Below are 20,583 nucleotides of genomic sequence, written 5' to 3'. Positions count from 1 at the left end.
AATGCAGCTTTGATCTGCATGAACTACTGTGCTGCTAGGTAAATTATTGCCAGGGGTTCTGTGTGGAGAATAATGAGCATAGTTCTGTCTACATTAAAGTAAGTAATACTCATTTTCATCATAAAAATGTGTCACAAGCATTAATATCCATAGCGCTGTTTTACATAAAACAAAGCCATTTGTGACAGACTGCTTAGTGAATCCAAAATAATTTTTTCTAGATTTTTTCAGAACACAGAATCTACTCATATTTACTAAATATTTTGCTCATTACTTCCTTTGACTCTGCTGCCCAAGTAAGAAACCTATTTTTCTGAATTACTTTACCTACACCCAGAACACGTGTTCCATTAATTAATTATAGGCCACTGATAATCCCTTTAAAACAGTCATAAAATTCTATTTCATGATGGGACATCTCAATTGGAATAACTATTCTGAATCACCTTTTCAATTATAAATCCATTTTTGTCCTTTGTGTGGCTACCTAAATCACCTAATTTTGTATCTCTTTTCTGTATAAGTTTTTGTCCATTGTAACTGCTATTCACCTATCTGTCTGTCTATCTATCTGTCTGCCTACCTGAATTTCTCCATAGAAGCACTACGGACATTTTGCAAGAGACAGTTCTTTATTATTGGGGAACTGTCCTGTGTGTTCATCATCTTCCCTGGCTTCTACCAACTAGACGGCAGTAGCACCCCCTAGTTGGTAACAAAAATATCTCCAAACATTGCCAGATGACCCCTATGGGGTAAAATCACCCCCAATTTAACCACTAATTATCTATCATCTATCTCACTACAAAAGAAAGTAAAAATAAGAATAAAGGAAAAGTATTATAATACCAATAAATTATTGTTCTTTTTTAGGACAGAAATTGTACTGTAGTTTTGATTTAAAACAATTACTGCTTCTCTATCAGAGGTATATACTGGAATATCCTTAGATGAAATGATTTTATATACTCTTTTACATTATATGGAATAAGCAAGAATAAGCTTCAAAAACAATATGAGGAGGTTAGAGGTGTGAGTGGCAAAAGATTAATTATAAGTTGATGGTTGTTAGAGCAGGATGGTAAAGTATTATATTCTGTTTATTCTTGTGTATGTTCCAAATTGTACATAATAAAAAGTTTAAAAACCAGAGTCAGACAATCAATTTAATGGACATATACTCCCTACTAACAATATATCTCTATCCTATGATTGGATAAATAGTCATTTATTCTAACATCCTTCCTGGAAAATCATATGTCAGTTTATTTTGTGCAAATGGAGATTACAGGCATCCTTCTAAAACACTAACTATGAAGAATTTCTGTCCTACTTACCAAGGGACTTGATGTTAATTACACAAAGCATGTTAATATTAATCATTGACCTACAGACCCAATGCCTAAAGGAAATTAAAAGGTCAAAATAATCTAATCTGTTCCTCACTGCTCTTTCTTTTTTGTGTGTCACGAGCAGGGGATATTTTAATTGGAATTTAATTATCAGGTTGGGCTAATGAGGTTGACCAAACTCATGCACAGTTATTAAATCTGCTGCACCTAGTATTTTGTAGGCTGAACCTTAGGATATCACCTCAGGCAGAAGCAAAATTAGAAGAGAAGGCAATGTCGTTGTGCATGTGGACAGGACAAACTCAGAGTTCTTGGACCCAATTTACCTGACAGACCTCTAGAGAACTACTTTGAGGCTGGGTGCAGTGGCTTCTGCCTGTAATTGCGCACTCTAAGAAGCCAAGACAGGAGGATCGCTTGAGCACAGGAATTCGAGACCAGCCTAGACAACATAGTAAGACCTTGTCTCTGCAAAAATATAACAAAAACTAGCTGAGCATGGTGATTCATGCCTGTAGTCCCAGCTACTCAGGAGGCTGAGGCAAGAGAAACACTTGAGCCTGGGGTGTTGAGGCTGCAGTGAGCTGTGATAGCACTGCAACACTCTAGCCTGGGCAAGAGTGAGACCCTGTCTCAAAATAAATCAATAAATAAAAAGAAAGAAAACTACTTTGCTAAAATAGAAATAATCATAAATTTAATACTTAACAGTTATTCTGATCAGTTTAAAAGAGCTCCATTAAAAATAACCACAAACTATTGCTTCTCGGCCTTTTGGCTAAGATCAAGTGAAGGATAACCACAAACTATAATAACCCGAGAAGAATGAATATAGATATTTAATATTGAAATTGATTCTTTCTCATCTTCAGGCATTAGTATGTACCTGTTATTCCCTTTGCTTATAACACTCTTCCCTCACCCTCTTCCTTGACTAATCACCTACTTTTCCTTCCAGTCTCAGTTTAGACGGCACTAGCACTGAGAAAACTCGCCTTGGCCTCTCTTCCCTCTATCTGCTCGTCTCAATCCAGCATACATGTGTCAGAGCAGCTAGTTACCTGATGACTTGGCAAGACCTATGAAAGAAGAACCATTTCTATCTTATGGGTATTGTGGAATAAGTGGTTAAATTAAGTATTTAAGAAATATAGAAAAAATATTCTTTCATTAAAAAGAGATTGGCTAGTATTTGTGGTAGGCAGTCGCTAAGATGGCTCCTAATAATCCCCTTCTCATGATATTCACATCCTTGTAGCAATCCCCTTTTCTTCAGTGTGGAAAGAACTTAGTGATTAACTTCTAATTAGTATAACATACTAACGTGATGAGATGTGGCTTCTATGATTAGGTTTTCAAAAAACTGTGACTTCCGTCTTTCTGGCTACTCTCACTCTCTTGCTTGCTTTGGTGGAAGCCAGCTACCATAATGTGTACTTCCCCATAGGAAGGTCCATGTAACAAGGAACTGATGCCTGTGACCGACAAGGAACTGAATGAGGCCCTCAGCCAAACAGTTGAGAATTCCATCAACAATGACATGGGTGAGCTTAGAAGCAAATCCTCTCACAGGCAGATGAGGCTGCAGCCCTGGTCTACAACCTGAATGCAAACTTTAGGAGAGACATCCAACCAGAGGCACCCACAAGAACTATGAGATAATAAATGTTTGTTGTTTTAACTAAGTTTTGGGATAATTTGTTACATAACATAATCAGTACAATGTTATTTGTAATTACGTCATTTTGTGAATAATGCTAGGGCCTTGAGAGCATCAGATGTGGAATCATTAGACACAGTGACTGTGCATCTTGCACTCTTTGGGAGAGTGTTAAGACTTATTTTCTGTTCTCAGCTGTGCATCATTGCAAGAAAAATAAAATAAAAATAGAAAATTTTGTTAAAGATTTATTTTATAGACCTCAGCTGAGCCATCACTGTGGTGGCATTATTAACAATCAAATAATGGTATTAGAATTACTACTAGCAGTTTGATTTATAAAAGCCGGAAACCAATTATGATTTTCTAAATAGTATCATTTATCATATGACTTGGAAATTGAATTTGAAAATCTGAATTTGGATCTGAAATTGAATCTTAGTTCTACCATTTACAATATGTATGAACTTGGATATACAGTTGACCCTTCAACAACACAGGTTTGAACTGTGAGGATCCACTTATACCTGGATTTTCTTCCACTTCTGCCACCCTTGAGACAGCAAGACCAACCCTTCCTCTTATTCCTACTTATCAGCCTACTCACTGTGAAGACAGTGGAGATGAAGACATGTCTTATGATGATCCATTTCCACTTAATGAAGAATAAATGTATTTTCTCTTTCTTACAATTTTCTTAATAACATTTTCTTTTGTCTAGCTTACTTTAAGAATAGAGTATATTATATATATATAACTTACAAAATATGTGTTAATCAACGTTTATGTTATTGGTAAGACTTCCAGTTGACAGTACACTATTAGTAGTTAAGTTTCGGGGGAGTGAGAAGTTATATGTGAATTCTCAGCTGTCCAGGGGTCAGCTCCCTAACTTCTGTATTGTTCAAGTCGGTTATACTTTCTGAAACTCTCTTAGTCAGTTTCTTCATCTACAAAACATGACCACACTTACCTACCTCACAGAGGAACAAAAATATATGAAAATGTCTAACACAAAACCTGGCACAGAAGAAATGTGGAAAAAATAGCCATTTAATATGAATCTAGGAGCACAGTTTTATATTATAGCCTTCAAATTATAAACATGAGTTTGGAAAGACTAGAGACGTCTGAACAAAAATATGATTACCCTATTTAAGGTAAAGAACAAAAAGCTGAGAGAAGGGAGATTTGTTTACGCCAAAAAGTAAGAGATAATAGATAAATGTCATTAGGCTTAAAAAAATTAGTCCAATCAATTGTTTCTAATTTTTAACAGGTGATGCATCAGAATACAACAGCACCCTTTATCTCCAGGGCATGCGTTCCAACACCTCCAGTGAAAGCCTGAAACCAGTTCTGAACCTGACTGGCATCATTTGGAACACATTTCTGTTCATCTCTCCCATCCAGAAATTTAATGCCTTTTCCATCTTAACTAAGCGTTTATCATGTACTGTGGCTGTCACTTGTGCGGTTTGAAGGGCCACAGCAAAACTAGCAGGAATTTTTTTTCTTCTTTCATGGATTGAAGGTTCTTTCTTACCATAGATCTTAGCAAACTCAGCATACGATTTTTTTTTTCTTTCTCTATTAAGTCAAAAACTTTCACCTTTTCACTTACAGGAAACACTTTACGACTTCTCTTTGGCAAACCCGAATTGCCAGCATCACTACTCTTGCGCTTTGGGGCACCTATGAAGTAAAATAAGAGTTCATTGAGCACACAGCACTTTGATGCACAACAGGCGATCTGATAACCTAGATGGTCAGTAAGTGACTAATAGCACTACTCAGAACGGTGTGGAGTTTCAAACTTATCAATTGTTTATTTCTGGAATTTTCCCTTTAGTGAAACCAAGGAAAGCAAAATCACCGATAAAGGGAATTTCCATATATATAAACAAAAAACATTTACTGAATACAAGAATAAACTATTACTTCTCCTCTCTGGCTTAAAACTATTCTGAGCATTCCCCTTAAGAGAATAGCACCTGTTAAATGGAAAAGTGATTAGCTATTATAAGTTTAGAAAAAACGCAAAAACTACCATAGAATCTTTCTTCATAAAAATCCTTAAAACGAGAATGGACTAATGACTTTCGTTCATTTCATATTAGTGTATATTGTGCCCAGTCTTTTTAAAGATGGTGTCATCCAGGCAAAGCTGAATGAGACATGAAGCCTACCCTCTCTTCCTGTTCCAGAAAGTTCCTGGTTAGAATTTTACTAAAGGCACTCCCCTTAACCTACTCTTCCTGTACAATTTTCTTTCTTTCTCCCTCATCACCTTCATTAGTTGTCTCTTTATTTGTATTTTGTTTGAATGCTTGCTAGTCTTATTTGTTGAATATAATGTTTCCTTTATTATAAACCACCTCACCATGAATAACATTAATTTAGAGAACCCAGCTTACAATGCCCTGTGTAACCTGATATAAAACCCAAGTGAATCTCAAATCCAATAGATGGAGATCTAGATAGGGTTCCTCCAGTCTCCACACTATTGACCTTTGGGCTGGAAAGTTCTGTTGTGGGGGATGTTTAGCAGCATCCCTGGGCTGTACTCACTAGATGCCAACAGCACCTCCCCAACCCAGAAACTTCACAAGCAAGTGCTAGGGAGTAGGTGAGGACAGGAGGGACAGGGCTTCCATCCGATTGCACAAACTAGCGCCAGTAGGAAGTTGTCCTTTTTACTTCAATTTATTACATTACGCAATAGGAATCAATGCCCTCATTCTGTGCGTTCAGTCCAACAGTCCCTGAACTAAATCTGACAAAGGCTGGCAGCATATTAAATATCCTGCCCCCAGTGGTGAATGCAGATTGGAATTAGTTTCGTTCCACCAGGCTAATAGTTGGTCTAAAACAATGTTTCTCCTGAGAGCCTGTTAGATATGCAAATTCTGGGCCTGACCTCAGACATGAGTCAGAATCCCTTGGGCTAGAGCCCAGGAAACTGTATTTTAACAAGCTTTCCAAGTGGTTCTTAAGCATGCTAAAGTTTGAAGTAAACTGTTATAGGATATACACATGCCCTCATAACTGTAGCCTAGACTCATGATCTCCATGAGGATTGCCTAGTCTATTTAACTGGGCCTGTGCTCCAAATACTTCCAGTTTGCAGAATCAAAGGGAAGTCCTGCCCTGAAGCTCCACCCGCGAGGCCCAAACCCTAACCTGTTTGTTTCTGCTATATTTATTTCTCCCTAGGGACTGGATACTCTCAGTGTCCCTCAGTGCTGATTAATGCTTTGTTTCACAGAAACGGACACAGAGAACCATAAAAATTACTACCTACAGTAGTACTATCACTCATTAGAAATTCTGGAAGCCACTTCTGATTTGTTCAGAGATCAGCGTTGACCCAGATTTAGGTAAAATACTTGGATCATTGTGATTTTTATTATTGTCCAGCAGACTTAATGACATCCCACAGTCAAATTGGGCTGCTAGCCCTGGCCACATGCAGTGTTGTTCACTTTTCCCTGAGGGGTCCCTTATTCAAGTACCAGCAGACTTCATGGCAAGGCCTAAGTCAGTTATGATCTTACATCACCGGTAGAGACTTGGGCTTAGAGACTTTACAGTGTGAAGTTCCCTGGTGTGTCAGGATGTTGGAGAATCCAAGAATTTAGTAGGATTTGGCCCAACAATGCCACAGTCTTTCCTGGAAAAAAAAAAGTCCTTGCAGAAATTTCCAATTTCAATTTTCATTTTTTTAAATAAAATAATTTGCTTCCAAGTTATATACAGGTGGAATCTGTGGTGTAGGGCAGGGGTCACCAACCCTCAGGCTACAGACCAGTATTGATCCATGGCCTGTTAGGAACTGCACCACACAGCAGGAGGTGAGCAGCTGGGGAGTGAGCATGACCCCCTGAGCACCTCCTCGTGTCACATCAGCGGCGCATTAGATTCTCATAGGAGCGCAAACCCTATATAGTGTGAACTGCACGTGTGGGGGATCTAGGTTGCATGTTCCTTATGAGACTCTAAGGAAGGCTTGATGATCTGAGGTGGAAGAGTTTCATCTTGAAACCATCCCCATCCCCGGCCCCATCCATGGAAAAATCATCTTCCAAAATAGGGCCATGGTGCCAAAAAGGTTGGGGACTGCTGGCGTACGGGGTTTCACAGCAATAGCATAGCTGGAGTGAGGGGGTCAGCATTGGGAAGGAAGGAAATTTGACTCCATTGATTGGAAAGTTAGGTTGGAACAGATTATTGACTACAATTTGCTTTGCATTTGAGAAGTTTGGACATTCTTTGTTAGACAATGGAGAGCTATTGAAGGATGTATATGTGTGGATGTGTGTGTTTATTTTTCTTCTCCCAAAGGGAAAGCAGAGTGTAGCCTCCACCCAGGTCAAGTGATAGAAAATTTCCAATATCAGCTGAGCGCAGTGGCTCACACCTGTAATCCCAGCACTTTGGGAGGCTGTGGCAAGCGGATCACCTGAGGTTAGGAGTTCGAGACCAGCCTGGCCAATGTGATGAAATCCTGTCTCTACTAAAATACAAAATTAGCCAGGCTTGGTGGTGCATGCCTGTAATCACAGCTACTCAAGAGGCTAAGGCAGGAGAATTGCTTGAACCCAGGAGGCGGAGGTTGCAGTGAGCCAAGATCACATCACTGCACTCCAGCCTGGGGAGACAGAGCAAGACTCCATCTCGAAAAACAAAAAGAAAAGAAAATTTCCAATATCCAGAAGTTCCTCTCCTGTCCCATTCTAGAAACTACTTCCTGTCTTCTCCCTAAAATAAACTACTCTCCTGATTTCTGACACCAGTTATTACTTTTGACTGTTTTAGAAACTGATGTAAAAAAGCTGACTTTTTTTCACTGTTGTGTAGTATTGCACTGCATGAACACCCCACAATTTATTCATCCAGTCTACTAGATTGGATTGATGCCAATTGAGGCTACTATGAATAATGCTCCCATAAACGCTCCTGTACCTTTCTTTTATGTATATGGTCATACATTTTTGTTTGATATATATCTAACTGTGAAATGGATGCAATATAGGGTGTGTGTGTGTTCAGCTTTAGGAGATAATGCCAAAGAGTTTTCCAAAGTTATTTTAATAATTGAAATTTCCTCTAGCCTTGACAGATTTGAAACAGGGACAATATCAACACTATGTTTTGGGATGCTGAATCCAGCTGCAACGTGTAAGATGGTTTAGGTGTGGTTTTATTAGAACACAGGGAGGGGAAACATTATTGTGAGAGCCCAGGTGAAAAAGAATATAATCTTGAACTTGAAGGAGAGAGGAAAAGCTAGGACAGAGATTAGAGATACTGTGGAGTTTAGGTTGGTAGGTAATTGGAGAGGGAGTCCTAAGTGAAAATGATGTTTTAAACCTGAGTGAATGGGAGACTAGTGTCAGGAGAAAGGTGTCTGGGACAATAATGAGTGTGGGCTGAGTTAAGATGAAGTTAGTTTGCTGATGGGAATCTAAGGGAAGGTGTCTAAGAGACAACTAGAAACTGTATTAGTCTGTTTTCATGCTGCTGATAAAGCTATACCCAAGACTGGGCAATTTACAAAAGAAAGAGGTTTAATTGGATTTACACGTGGCTGGGGAAGCCTCACAATCATGGTGGAAAGCAAGGAAGAGCAAGCCACCTCTTACTTGGATGGCAGCAGGCAAAGAGAGAGAGCTTGTGCAGGGGAATTCCTCTTTTTAAAAACATCAGATCTCGCAAGACTTATTCACTATCACAAGAACAGCACAGGAAAGACTTGCCCCGTAATTCAGTTACCTCCCACTGGGTACCTCCTACAACATGTGGGAATTCAAGATGAGATGTGGATGGGGCACAGTCAAACCATATCAAAACAGAGCTCAAGAATTTGTCCAGGATGGGGAGAGCATTAGGGAAAATCCCTAACGGATGCTGGGTTGGTAGGTGCAGCAGACCACCATGGCACATGTTTACCTACGTAACAAACCTGCACATCTTGCATAGGTACCCCAGAATGTAAAGAAAAGAATCTGTCCAGCTACTGAAGCAATTTCATGAGGATGTTTTTCTACAACATTATTATGATAGACCTTGGTTTAGAAACCTATTATACTGGTTTAAGACTTTCCTTTATATATCTACAGTCACCTAATCATGCTCCTAGATTTTAAAATTTCACTCCCTATGTTCAGTAATTCTCAAGTAGGATGAACTATTGTGTAGATGTATTCGTACAGGCTTATAAAATGTATACCCAGTGGCTCACATCTGTAATCCCAGCACTTTGGGAGGCCAAGGTGGGGTGGATTACTTGAGGTCAGGAGTTTGAGACTAGCCTGGCCAACATAGTGAAACCCCATCTCTACTAAAAATACAAAAATTAGCAAGGCATGGTGGCGTGTGCCTATGAACCCAGCTACTCGGTAGGCTAAGACACGAGAATCACTTGAACCTAGGAGGCTGAGACTGCAATGAGCCAAGATCACGCCACTGTACTCCAGCCTGGGCGACAGAGTGAGACTCCATCAAAAAAAGAAAGAAAGACAGAAAGAGAAAATGCCCATTTGAAATGACGTTCTTTTATCTTGACACAGTTACCTGTGGAATTTTTGGGTATCCATTCTTTTATTTAAAAAAGAATTTCAACAAAAGTAAACCATACCTTTACTAGACTCTCAAGTTGTTAGTTTTGTTGTTGTTGTTGTTTGTTTGTTTGTTTGAGACAGGGTCTCATTCTGTTACCCAGACTGGAATGCAGTGGCACAGTCTTGGTTCACTGCAACCTCTACCTCCTAGATTCAAGCGATTCTCATGCCTCAGCCTCCTAGTAGTTGGGATTCCAGGCTTACGCTACCACACCCAGCTAATTTTTGTATTTTTAGTAGAGACGGGATTTCCCATGTTGGCCAGGCTGGTTTCGAAGTCCTGATGTCAAGTGATCTTCCCACCTTGGCCTCCCAGAGTGCGGGGGGATTACAGGCGTGAGCCACCGCGCCAGGCTTGTCAGATTTATTATATCACTTTGATCACTTTGTTTTCACACTGGCATCAAGCAATGTCTGAAATACATATGAAGAGACAAGATTTAATAATTTATTATGAAGAGTAAAAAATGCTTTATGAAGAAGTAATGCCTGCATTAAGACTCTTACTTTTATGTTTGTCCTTGCTTTTACTTTTAATTGATACTTTTACAATCTTTATTGAGGGATTTAACCTTGTTTAAAGTTGGCAAAAGATTAACTCAATTACAAATCTCATGGAAACAATTTAACCATTATTCTCTAATTTAGAGGCATTGATTAAAATTGTTTTCAACAAGGAAAGACAAAGAGGATCCTAAAAGTGTCTTATAGCCTAGAACTTTATGATGTCAACTCACACTTCATATTGTCTTTCGAACCTCCAGCATGTTTATATAGCACTTGGGGGCTGTCGTTCCGCCAGTGCTGGGGAAGCCAGGCTTCTCTGACAAACAGCCAAAGAACTTGAAACAGACTGTAGAAAGTCCACTCCTGCCAGGACTATGCAAGCTGTTTAGTGACCATCTAACTGTTCTGCTAGTTTTGTTGCCATACTTGGTAGTCCCAGGAATCTGGCTGGCTTCAGAAGTTAAGCAAAACAAAATACAACTGCGCACAGCCACACCCGAGGGTGACTCTGTCTCCAAATACCATACACGTCAATGGCTGAAGCACTTGAAAGGCTTGTATCCCTGCAGATGAAATCTTTGTAAGATTGAGTCTTTAAAGACAACCCTTAAGCACATAAATATTGTCATTTACAGCACCGTTTCAGTGCTATTTTGCCTTTCCAATTATAAAGGTGGCTAATGCACATGATAATTACAGTTCCTTAAAATTTATTTGCTCTTGAGCAGATCAGCTCAGAAATGTTGGCACAGTTTCAGGGTTCCTGCTTGCCAAACACCCTTTGATCCAGTGAAATCATCGTATGATTCAAAACAAGGCCTACAGCCTTTCAATAATTTACATCTTAAATCCTCATCTTCGTCGCTAACCCCCCCGTGTTCGATCTAAAATCAGTTTCCCTTATCAGTGACAAAGAAATAAGGTTTTTCCCTGTGGGATTCATAATATGCTTTCTTTTTTTCTCTTCATTTACTCATCATTTGAACTAACTTACATTGAGTGCTTCTTATGTACTAGAGACTGTGACCTGCCCTGCAGTTATGGAACTAAACTACCTCCCCTAAACTGCATAAGGCACAGACAGTCAGTTAAGCAGATAATTGCTTTGTAGTGCTTTAAGTAAGAGCAGGGTCGAAGGAAAACAGAGGTAGGACCCAAAGCCTTTTGGTGAGGGCCAAAAAGATTCCAAGTAGAGGTGAATGCTGAGCAGAACATTGAGGATAATAGCAGCAGGCAGATGACAAAAGCAAGTAAGTTGGGTGTTCGAGAGACAGAAGAAATAGTAGGTGCACCCAGATCTGGCAGTGAGAGGAAACGTGACCAGTTTTAGAGAAAATTAAAAATGCTTTGCTTGTCTTGAAAGACCTCCATGGAGTAGCTAGAAAAGATGAGGAATGGATAAGCACACCAAGATTTTAAATCACCATGTTTTGCCCTCCAAAGAAGTTTGAATTTTATTCTAAAGTCAGTGTGGTCCCTTAGAAGAATTTTGAGCAAAGATGTGACATGACCAGTTTGGGGTCTTAAATAGATAACTCTGAGGAACTGTAGAAGAAAGTTAAAGACAAAATATTTAACATAGAATGACCACGTTTCAATTCACATTATGGAGCACTGAGAAGCTATCTGGCACTGAAAACAGTGCTGGACAAAAAGCTCAGAGGTTGTTCCATTACTTCTGTCGATCAGGACTATCATAAAGAAAGAAAAACTAAGGAGAAGGATAAAGGGAAGGAAAGAAAGAAAAATAGGGGGAATGGAGAGCCAGAGAGAGAAGAGAAAAAGAGGGAAAAAAACTGTGGAGGTGATTAGAAGTAAAGCTTGTGCACATCATAGGTCTCCAATCGGAGATGAAAGAGGGCCAGGGAAGACATAAGATATTCACACGACATTCTATGTCTCCAAAAAAGAAACAAATCATTCTTTTATTCACCTTAATATCCCAACAATGTTGCAACAGTTATTCATTCTCATCTAGCCTGTTCTCAAAATAATACAATGATATTTGAGAAATGTCTTCATACCTTCCATGATTATGATTGAATACCATACCAAATTGATTTGATCAAAAACCCCCTGATGGCTCTCTTTCTGGCACACATATCTTAAATCTACCAACAACTATTATCAGCTCTCCCCTCAAATTATATCCAGGGTCCAAACATTTCTCACCATCTTCATTACTACCTTGGTCCAAGACACCATCATCTTTTACCTGGACAATTTCAAAACTTCCTGACTCTTACCTGCTTCCACCCTGTAGGCATCACTCCTTTGTTCATCATCCTTCAGTGGCTTTCCATCATCTTAATCTACACACTGTGAGTGATCTTATCCCTTGCTACCTATTTGTCCCCATCTCCTCCTCCTGTCCCCTCTTCTCACTCTTATCCAGCTACGCTGGGCTTCCTTTTGTCTCAGATGTACAGTTATCCCAGGGGCTGGGCGCAGTGACTCATGCCTGTAATTCCAGCACTTTGGGAGGCCAAGGTGGGCAGATCACTTGAAGTCAGGAGTTCGAGACCAGCCTGACCCACATGGTGAAACCCCGTCTCTACTAAAAATACAACAATTAGTCAGGTGTCATTGCAGGCACCTGTAATCCCAGCTGCTCAGGAGGCTGAGGCATGAAAATCACTTGAACCCAGGAGGTGGAGGTTGCAGTGAGCCTAGATTGTACCATTGCACTCCAGCCTGGGCAACAGAGCAAGACCGTCTCAAAAAACAAATAAACAAACAAAAAATAGTTATTCCAGGGCTTCTGCGCTAGCAGCATCACTCTGCTCAAAACATCCCTCCCTTGGATAACTGTTGTCCAATGTCACTATATCTGAATGGTTTTCATGAAGCCATCTTAAATTAAAATAGTACACCTCACCATTCACATTTTTCTTTGTTCCCTTTGTTTTTGTCTCTTCTCACTCCACACACTCTACCAGATGTAAACTCCTAAAGGAGGGACTTTAGTTTGTTTAGTGTTGGTTCCCACATGACGAAGAATTTATCTGGGACAAAGTTGGTGCTCAATATTTTTTGACTAAATTGATAAGCAAATGGATGAATGCAATTGTCCCCTGAACAGCACTTCTTTTTTGCTTGATGTTCCTAAGTAACCGTTATTATTTACAAAGGTTATCACAGAGAGCTCAATTCCTTCACTTTGAAAACAGAAATTCAAACATTGCCTGAATCCTAGAGGGTAAACATCTTTAGTATGGAAATGAAAATGGCAGTTATTCAGCAGTGGTTTTAGGCTAAAGATTAGTAAACTGAACCAGAACTTAAAATGTTTTTAGGATTTCCAAATCATCTGGAATGAGCCAAAGATCTATTCCCATGAAAATGGTAACTTTTCAAAGGAAATACCATCTTTGAGATGGGACAATTCAGAAATGCTTAAGGACAAAGTAAATTTAAAGATCATCCTTGTATGCTGAGAGATAACAGCTGCTATGTAGGTGCATCATTGATAATTTTGTTGACATGATATTGAATTGATAGATTCATTAGGAAGAGTGTTTAAATAAAATCTTGGCAATATTTACTCTTTCTATCCATTATTTTTATTCATGTATTCCATTTATTTATTTATTTATATGTGTTTTTTTTGTTTTGTTTTTTGTTTTTGACAGAGTCTTGCTCTGTTGCCCAGGCTGGAGTGCAATGGTGTGATCTCAGCTCACTGCAATCTCCACCTCCCAGGTTCAAGTGATTCCCCTGCCTCAGCCTCCCAAGTAGCTGGGATTACAGGCAACCGCCATGATGCCCAGCTAATTTTTGTATTTTTGTAGAGACGGGGTTTCACCATGTTGGTCAGGCTGGTCTCGAACTCGTGATCTCAGGTGATCTGCCTGCCTCGACCTCCCGAAGTGCTAGGATTACAGGCGTGAGCCACCATACCCAGCCTATTCCATTTATTTTTACCCTTGAATCAAATTTCATAGTTTCCTTTATATCTATACATCTTAAGTTTAATCATAGCTATTTTATGTTTTAGCCTGCTGTTGAAATCAGATGTTCTTACATTACATATTCCAAATGTTTGTTGAACTGCTTTTGAATTCAATAATTGATTTTGTACTGACCACAGTAATAATACTTTTTAATACTTTTTCAGTTTTCTCAATGTTTTTTGGTAATCCTATTATGTGTCAATAATAATAACTTTGTTCCTTCCTTTTCAATATTTATATTTTTGTTTCTCTCATATATTGTTATTTATCCCTTTGGTTAAAGTTTTCCACCAATGTTAAAACATGGCAGTAATGATGGGTTATCTTACATTGTTCCTGACTTAACTTGGAATGATTCTAGTATTTCATTTAAACTTTGATGACATAGTTGTGTTTCAAATAGACACTTTTTAATTATCTCTCTTCCCTTGATAATTTAAATTACACCTAAGCAAAGATCTTTGTGTATAAATATTTGTATTTCTTATTTTCTTTAAAATGGATGCAATGATGCTTGATACATGGTGCCAAACTGTTTTCAGTGTTTGCTGTACACATATACCTGCAGTGTGTAAGTCCCACTCTTATCAGCATTTAGCATTGCCAATGTGAAAACATCCCAGAATTTTAGTTGATAAAAATTTGGGGGCTTGGTGAGGTGGCTCAGACCTGTAATCTCAGCAATTTTGGAGGATGAGGAGGGAGGATTGCTTGAGCCTTGGACTTCAAAACCAGCCTGGGCAACATAGTGACACCATATTTCTACAAAAACATAGAGAAATTAGCTGGACATAGTGGTGCATGCCTGTAGTCACAGCTAAACAGGAGGCTGACATGGGAGGATCGATTGAGCCTGGGAGGTTGAGGCTGCAGTGAGCCATGATCACTCCACTGCACTCCTGCCTGGGTAACAGAGTGAGAATTGTCTCAATAAATAAATAAATAAATAAATAAATAACTTTAATAGATAAGAAATGTCATATGTTTAAATTTTCATTTATTTTCTCGTTATTGTATTTGGTTAGTTTTTCACTTACTGATTAGCTATTTGCATTTCCTTTGCCAATTCACTATTTTTTTAATTTCACAGTTTGATTTCTCTGTGAGTTCTAAAAGCTTAATAGAGAATTGCTTCTTGATTATTGTCTGTGCTCATTTTAGCACGTTTGCGAATTATGCCAAGCTGTTTTCAGAAATAACAAAATAGACAGTCTTCAGCCACATGTGAAAGTGCTCATTTCTTTCAACCACCCCAAAACTGAGAATAATATTTTTTAACTGACTTGCCAATTGAATAGGTGAAGAGTACATATGTTAAATATTTAATTTTCATCTCAGAGATTGTTAATGAATGGGATCATTTTTCATGTTTATCATGAGTTTTTTTCTTTCTTTATTTGCCTCTTCATCTTTAAATCGTATTTACTTTATTCTTTCTGTGGATGTTTAGTGTTGGTTTTATCATAAATAGAAAATAATTTTCCAGTTGGATTTGCTGCTTAATTATGCTTATAAAATTTTTTGTTGGTTCGTTATATTGAGCATGCTGGTGCCCACCCCTAGTCCTCCAGTCCAGTGTCATCTCTTATTCCAGCCACTGCTGTAATATTCAGCTTCCTTCCGTCTTTGCCTGATTTCATTTGGGTGCAGTCTGAGTGCATCTGCTTAAGCCCCTTATCCCAAGCCTCCTGCTTTCTGCTCTGGGGTTTCTCTCACCCCACAGTAGGATATCTCCCAAAACTCACTTGTACTCATTGATGCAACCTGAAAATATGGAGGAGTCAATATCCTTTGGTTGCTGCCATCATTGACTATTAAGGCCTGGGAACAATGGAGCTTCTTCTTTATTTCTTCAAGTGGACCTTCTGAGTCTTCTCAGAACATCCTTAGGGCTAGAGTAACCTGACGCATAGAGGGTGGCCAACTGAACAATGCATCCTTTTGTTAACTTTTTCTGCTAACCTATCTCCCTCCTTCCGTGACTCATTCCTGCTGTCTGGGATCATATTTCTAAATAAACTACTCACACATAAACCTTTGTCTTAGACTTTGCTTTGAGGCTTAGTTGTGTATGCTTTTTACATATAAGGTTTGTCTATGTCTCTGTGTGGGCATGGGTATGTATGATCACATATCTAAATCATGCATTTTATGGTTTCTGACTATAGTTTCATGGGTATAAGGCTTTCTCTGTCATCAGGGTCAGATAAATATGTATGTCCATTTTAATTCTTTTCGTATAAAGTACAAGGTCATGATCTGTTTTGTTATATTTCCCAAATAATTAAGCAAACTTTAAAATAAAGCCTACTGAACATCTAGCCTTTTCTCACTGATTTTTGTCAGTTAACATTTCAGTTTCAGGAGAATTACAGATTTACAAGAGACTAATCTTTTTCCTACTCTTCTTCACACGTGTTATGATTATGATTTAATTAGCCAAATATATATAAATGTAAAGATCCACAGTAGAGGAGCAGATGCTTTTTCTTGGCTTACTAACTGGAGTTAACAGAGACTGGTGACACTCCATATAGAGGCCTGTCACAGCAGAGTAATAGCCAAACACTGGCATTGCCATAAATCTTAAATAGTTGGGGTTATATCCTAATTCCAGGATAACCGGCATCAACAATGTAATTGCTTCTAATTATGGGTATTTTTAGGGGACACAAAATGATCTAGTTTTTTTTTTAATTTAGAAAAAAATTAAGCCAACTTACTTATCAGCAAGGTGACAGCCACATGAGGATGGGGTATAGAAAACAGACAGTACACTAGTGTGCATGATTGGTGTCACTGCCTTAATCTTCCCAACATCTCAATAAATGAATAAATAAACCTGTTGCCCCACAATCCTGCACTAAATATTTACGTGTACAGATGGCTGTTTCTGGCCTTCACATCTGTGTCACTGAACTTTCAACCCACTCCTGTGATGGTACTACCAGAGATTACTGAGGCTTTTAAAACATGTTTTAACACTGAACAGAACACATTAGAGAAATGCGAATCAAAACCACAATGCGATGCCACCTCACACCAGTTAGAATGGCGATCATTAAAAAGTCAGGAAACAAGAGATGCCGGAGAGGATGTGGAGAAATGGGAACGCTTTTACACTGTTGGTAAGAGTGTAAATTAGTTCAATCATTTGGAAGACAGTGTGGTGATTCCTCAAAGATCTGGAACCAGAAATACCTTTTGAGCCAGCAATCCCATTACTGGGTATATACCCAAAGGATATTAAATCATTCTACAATAAAGACACATGCACACATATGTTTATTGCTGCACTATTTACAACAGCAGAGATTTGGAACCAACCCAAATGTCCATCAATGATAGACTGGATAAAGAAAATGTGGCACATATACACCGTGGAATACTATGCAGCCATAGAAAAGAATGAGTTCATGTCCTTTACAGGGACATGGATGAAGCTGGAAACCATTATTCTCAGCCAACTAACACAAGAACAGAAAACCAAACAGCACATATTCTCACTTGTAAGTGGGAGTTGAACAATGAGAACACATGGACACAGTGAGGGGAACATCACCCACCAGGGCCTGTTAGGCGGTGGGGGGCAAGGGGAAGGAGAGCATTAGGACAAACAACTAGTGCATGCAGGCCATAAAAACTAGATGATGGGGCTGGGCACAGTGGCTCACGCCTGTAATCCCACGACTTTGGGAGGCCGAGGAAGGCAGATCACCTGAGGTCAAGAATTCGAGAGCAGCCTGGCCAACGTGGTAAAAACCTGTCTCTATGAAAAATACAAAATTAGCTGGGCGTGGGGGTGCGTGCCTATAATCCCAGCTACTGGGGAGGATGAGGCAGAATAATCGCTTGAATCCGGGAGGCAGAGGTTGCAGTGAGCCAAGATTGTGCCACTGCACTCCAGAGTGAGAGACAGGACGTGACTCTGCCTCAAACAAAAACAAAACAAAACAAAACAAAACCTAGATGACAAGTTGATGGGTGCAGCAAACCACCATGGCACATGTATACCTATGTAACAAACCTGCATGTTCTGCACATGTACCCCAGAACTTAAAGTAAAATTTAAAAAAAAAAAAGGAAAAAAGAAAAACAAACCAAAAAAAACACTGGACAGAACAAATCCCTTCTCAGTATTTTCCTTTTTCAAAAATGTGTTGTCTCTTTTTGTTTACTGATCATTCTTGTTGAACTTTAAAATGACACTGTCAGGTTTACCCCAAAAGGTGGTAGACAAAGAGATGCACCTGAGATGCCACATCAAGGAAGGGCTTGTTGCCCAGCTGCTGGGAGCACATGGACAACTTCCAGCTGTTGACTCCTTCCAGGTCATGCACTTCTGATGTCACTTCCCTCAGGTAACTGGGCAACGTGGTGGTAAAGAGAATCAGTCATTTCAGCAGACCTGGGATAACTCTGGTGGGAAACACCCGCTCGTGAGCTCCTTGCTGGTTTGGCCAAGGCTTTGTTGAGTCTGCATCTCATCTTCACTTCTCATTCCCCTCAATCCTATGACTTTCCCCTTCTTTTCTCAGATGTCAATCTCTAATCAATGTCTTATATCCTAAATTCCATCTTGACCTCTTTCTTTGAAGAATTCAAACTGTGACAAATTTAATTAAAATAGTGTCAAACCTATTTAAAAATTTACTTTCTTTTTTTCCTGTAGCAGCATCCGGGGTGAGAGGAACGTGGTTTTCTCCTCTCTCCGCCATGGCGTGTGCTCGCCCACTGATATCGGTGTACTCCGAAAAGGGGGAGTCATCTGGCAAAAATGTCACTTTGCCTGCTGTATTCAAGGCTCCTATTCGACCAGATATTGTGAACTTTGTTCACACCAACCTGCGCAAAAACAACAGACAGCCCTACGCTGTCAGTGAATTAGCAGGTCATCAGACCAGTGCTGAGTCTTGGGGTACTGGCAGAGCTGTGGCTCGAATTCCCAGAGTTCGAGGTGGTGGGACTCACCGCTCTGGCCAGGGTGCTTTTGGAAACATGTGTTGTGGAGGCCGAATGTTTGCGCCAACCAAAACCTGGCGCCGTTGGCATCATAGAGTGAACACAACCCAAAAATGATATGCCATCTGTTCTGCCCTGGCTGCCTCAGCCCTACCAGCACTGGTCATGTCTAAAGGTCACCGTATTGAGGAAGTTCCTGAACTTCCTTTGGTAGTGGAAGATAAAGTTGAAGGCTACAAGAAGACCAAGGAAGCTGTTTTGCTCCTTAAGAAACTTAAAGCCTGGAATGATATCAAAAAGGTCTATGCCTCTCAGCGAATGAGAGCTGGCAAAGGCAAAATGAGAAACCGTCGCCGTATCCTGCGCAGGGGGCCGTGCATCATCTATAATGAGGATAATGGTATCATCAAGGCCTTCAGAAACATCCCTGGAATTACTCTCCTTAATGTAAGCAAACTGAACATTTTGAAGCTTGCTTCTGGTGGGCATGTGGGACGTTTCTGCATTTGCACTGAGAGTGCTTTCCGGAAGTTAGATGAATTGTATGGCACTTGGCGTAAAGCCGCTTCCCTCAAGAGTAACTACAATCTTCCCATGCACAAGATGATTAATACAGATCTTAGCAGAATCTTGAAAAGCCCAGAGATCCAAAGAGCCCTTCGAGCACCACGCAAGAAGATTCATCGCAGAGTCCTAAAGAAGAACCCACTGAAAAACCTGAGAATCATGTTGAAGCTAAACCCATATGCAAAGACCATGCGCCGGAATACCATTCTTCGCCAGGCCAGGAATCACAAGCTCCGGGTGGATAAGGCAGCTGCTGCAGCAGCAGCACTAGAAGCCAAATCAGATGAGAAGGCCGCGGTTGCAGGCAAGAAGCCTGTGGTAGGTAAGAAAGGAAAGAAGGCTGCTGTTGGTGTTAAGAAGCAGAAGAAGCCTCTGGTGGGAAAAAAGGCAGCAGCTACCAAGAAACCAGCCCCTGAAAAGAAGCCTGCAGAAAAGAAACCTACTACAGAGGAAAAGAAGCCTGCTGCATAAACTCTTAAATTTGATTATTCCATAAGGGTCACATCATTTTGGACAGCTTCTCTTGAATAAATATCTGATCATACAGGCAGTGAAAAAAAAAAAATTACTTTCTTTTAATACTTAGTTTTTCCATTTAGAAATATAGTGTCTCTACAATGTACCAGAATCTCTGAGACACATTTAAAGCAGTGTGTAGAGGGAAATTTATAGCATTAAATGCCCACAAGAGAAAGCAGGAAAGATCTAACATCAACACCTTAGCATCACAATTAAAAGAACTAGAGAAACAAGAGCAAACACATTCAAAAGCTAGCAGAAGGCAAGAAGTAACTAAGATCAGAGCAGAACTGAAGGAGATAGAGACACAAAAAACCCTTAAAAAATCCATGAATCCAGGAGCTGGTTTTTTGAAAAGATCAACAAAATTGATAGACCACAAGCAAGACTAATCAAGAAGAAAAGAGAGAAGAATCAAATAGACACAATAAAAAATGATA

At 39.6% G+C, this 20,583-nt stretch overlaps 2 long non-coding RNA genes and 1 pseudogene across 3 annotated transcripts in view; all 3 read left to right on the top strand.

Annotated features, from left to right (window-relative positions):
- LOC119626258 (uncharacterized) overlaps nt 1-20,583 on the top strand; it is a 93,245-nt gene that overhangs the window by 46,315 nt on the left and 26,347 nt on the right. The window lies entirely within an intron of this gene.
- Nucleotides 105-6,764, top strand: LOC119626259 (uncharacterized). Its single transcript, XR_005242442.2, has 2 exons — nt 105-2,896; nt 4,292-6,764. It is a non-coding gene; the product is annotated as an uncharacterized lncRNA (long non-coding RNA).
- LOC103226449 (large ribosomal subunit protein uL4 pseudogene) lies at nt 18,743-20,196 on the top strand (annotated as a pseudogene).

The sequence above is a fragment of the Chlorocebus sabaeus genome, chromosome 21 (genome assembly GCF_047675955.1).
Source record: "Chlorocebus sabaeus isolate Y175 chromosome 21, mChlSab1.0.hap1, whole genome shotgun sequence".
Classification (NCBI taxonomy): Eukaryota; Metazoa; Chordata; class Mammalia; order Primates; family Cercopithecidae; genus Chlorocebus; species Chlorocebus sabaeus.
Note: the sequence above shows the minus strand (reverse complement) of the source record. Positions and strands in the feature narration are given on the sequence as shown.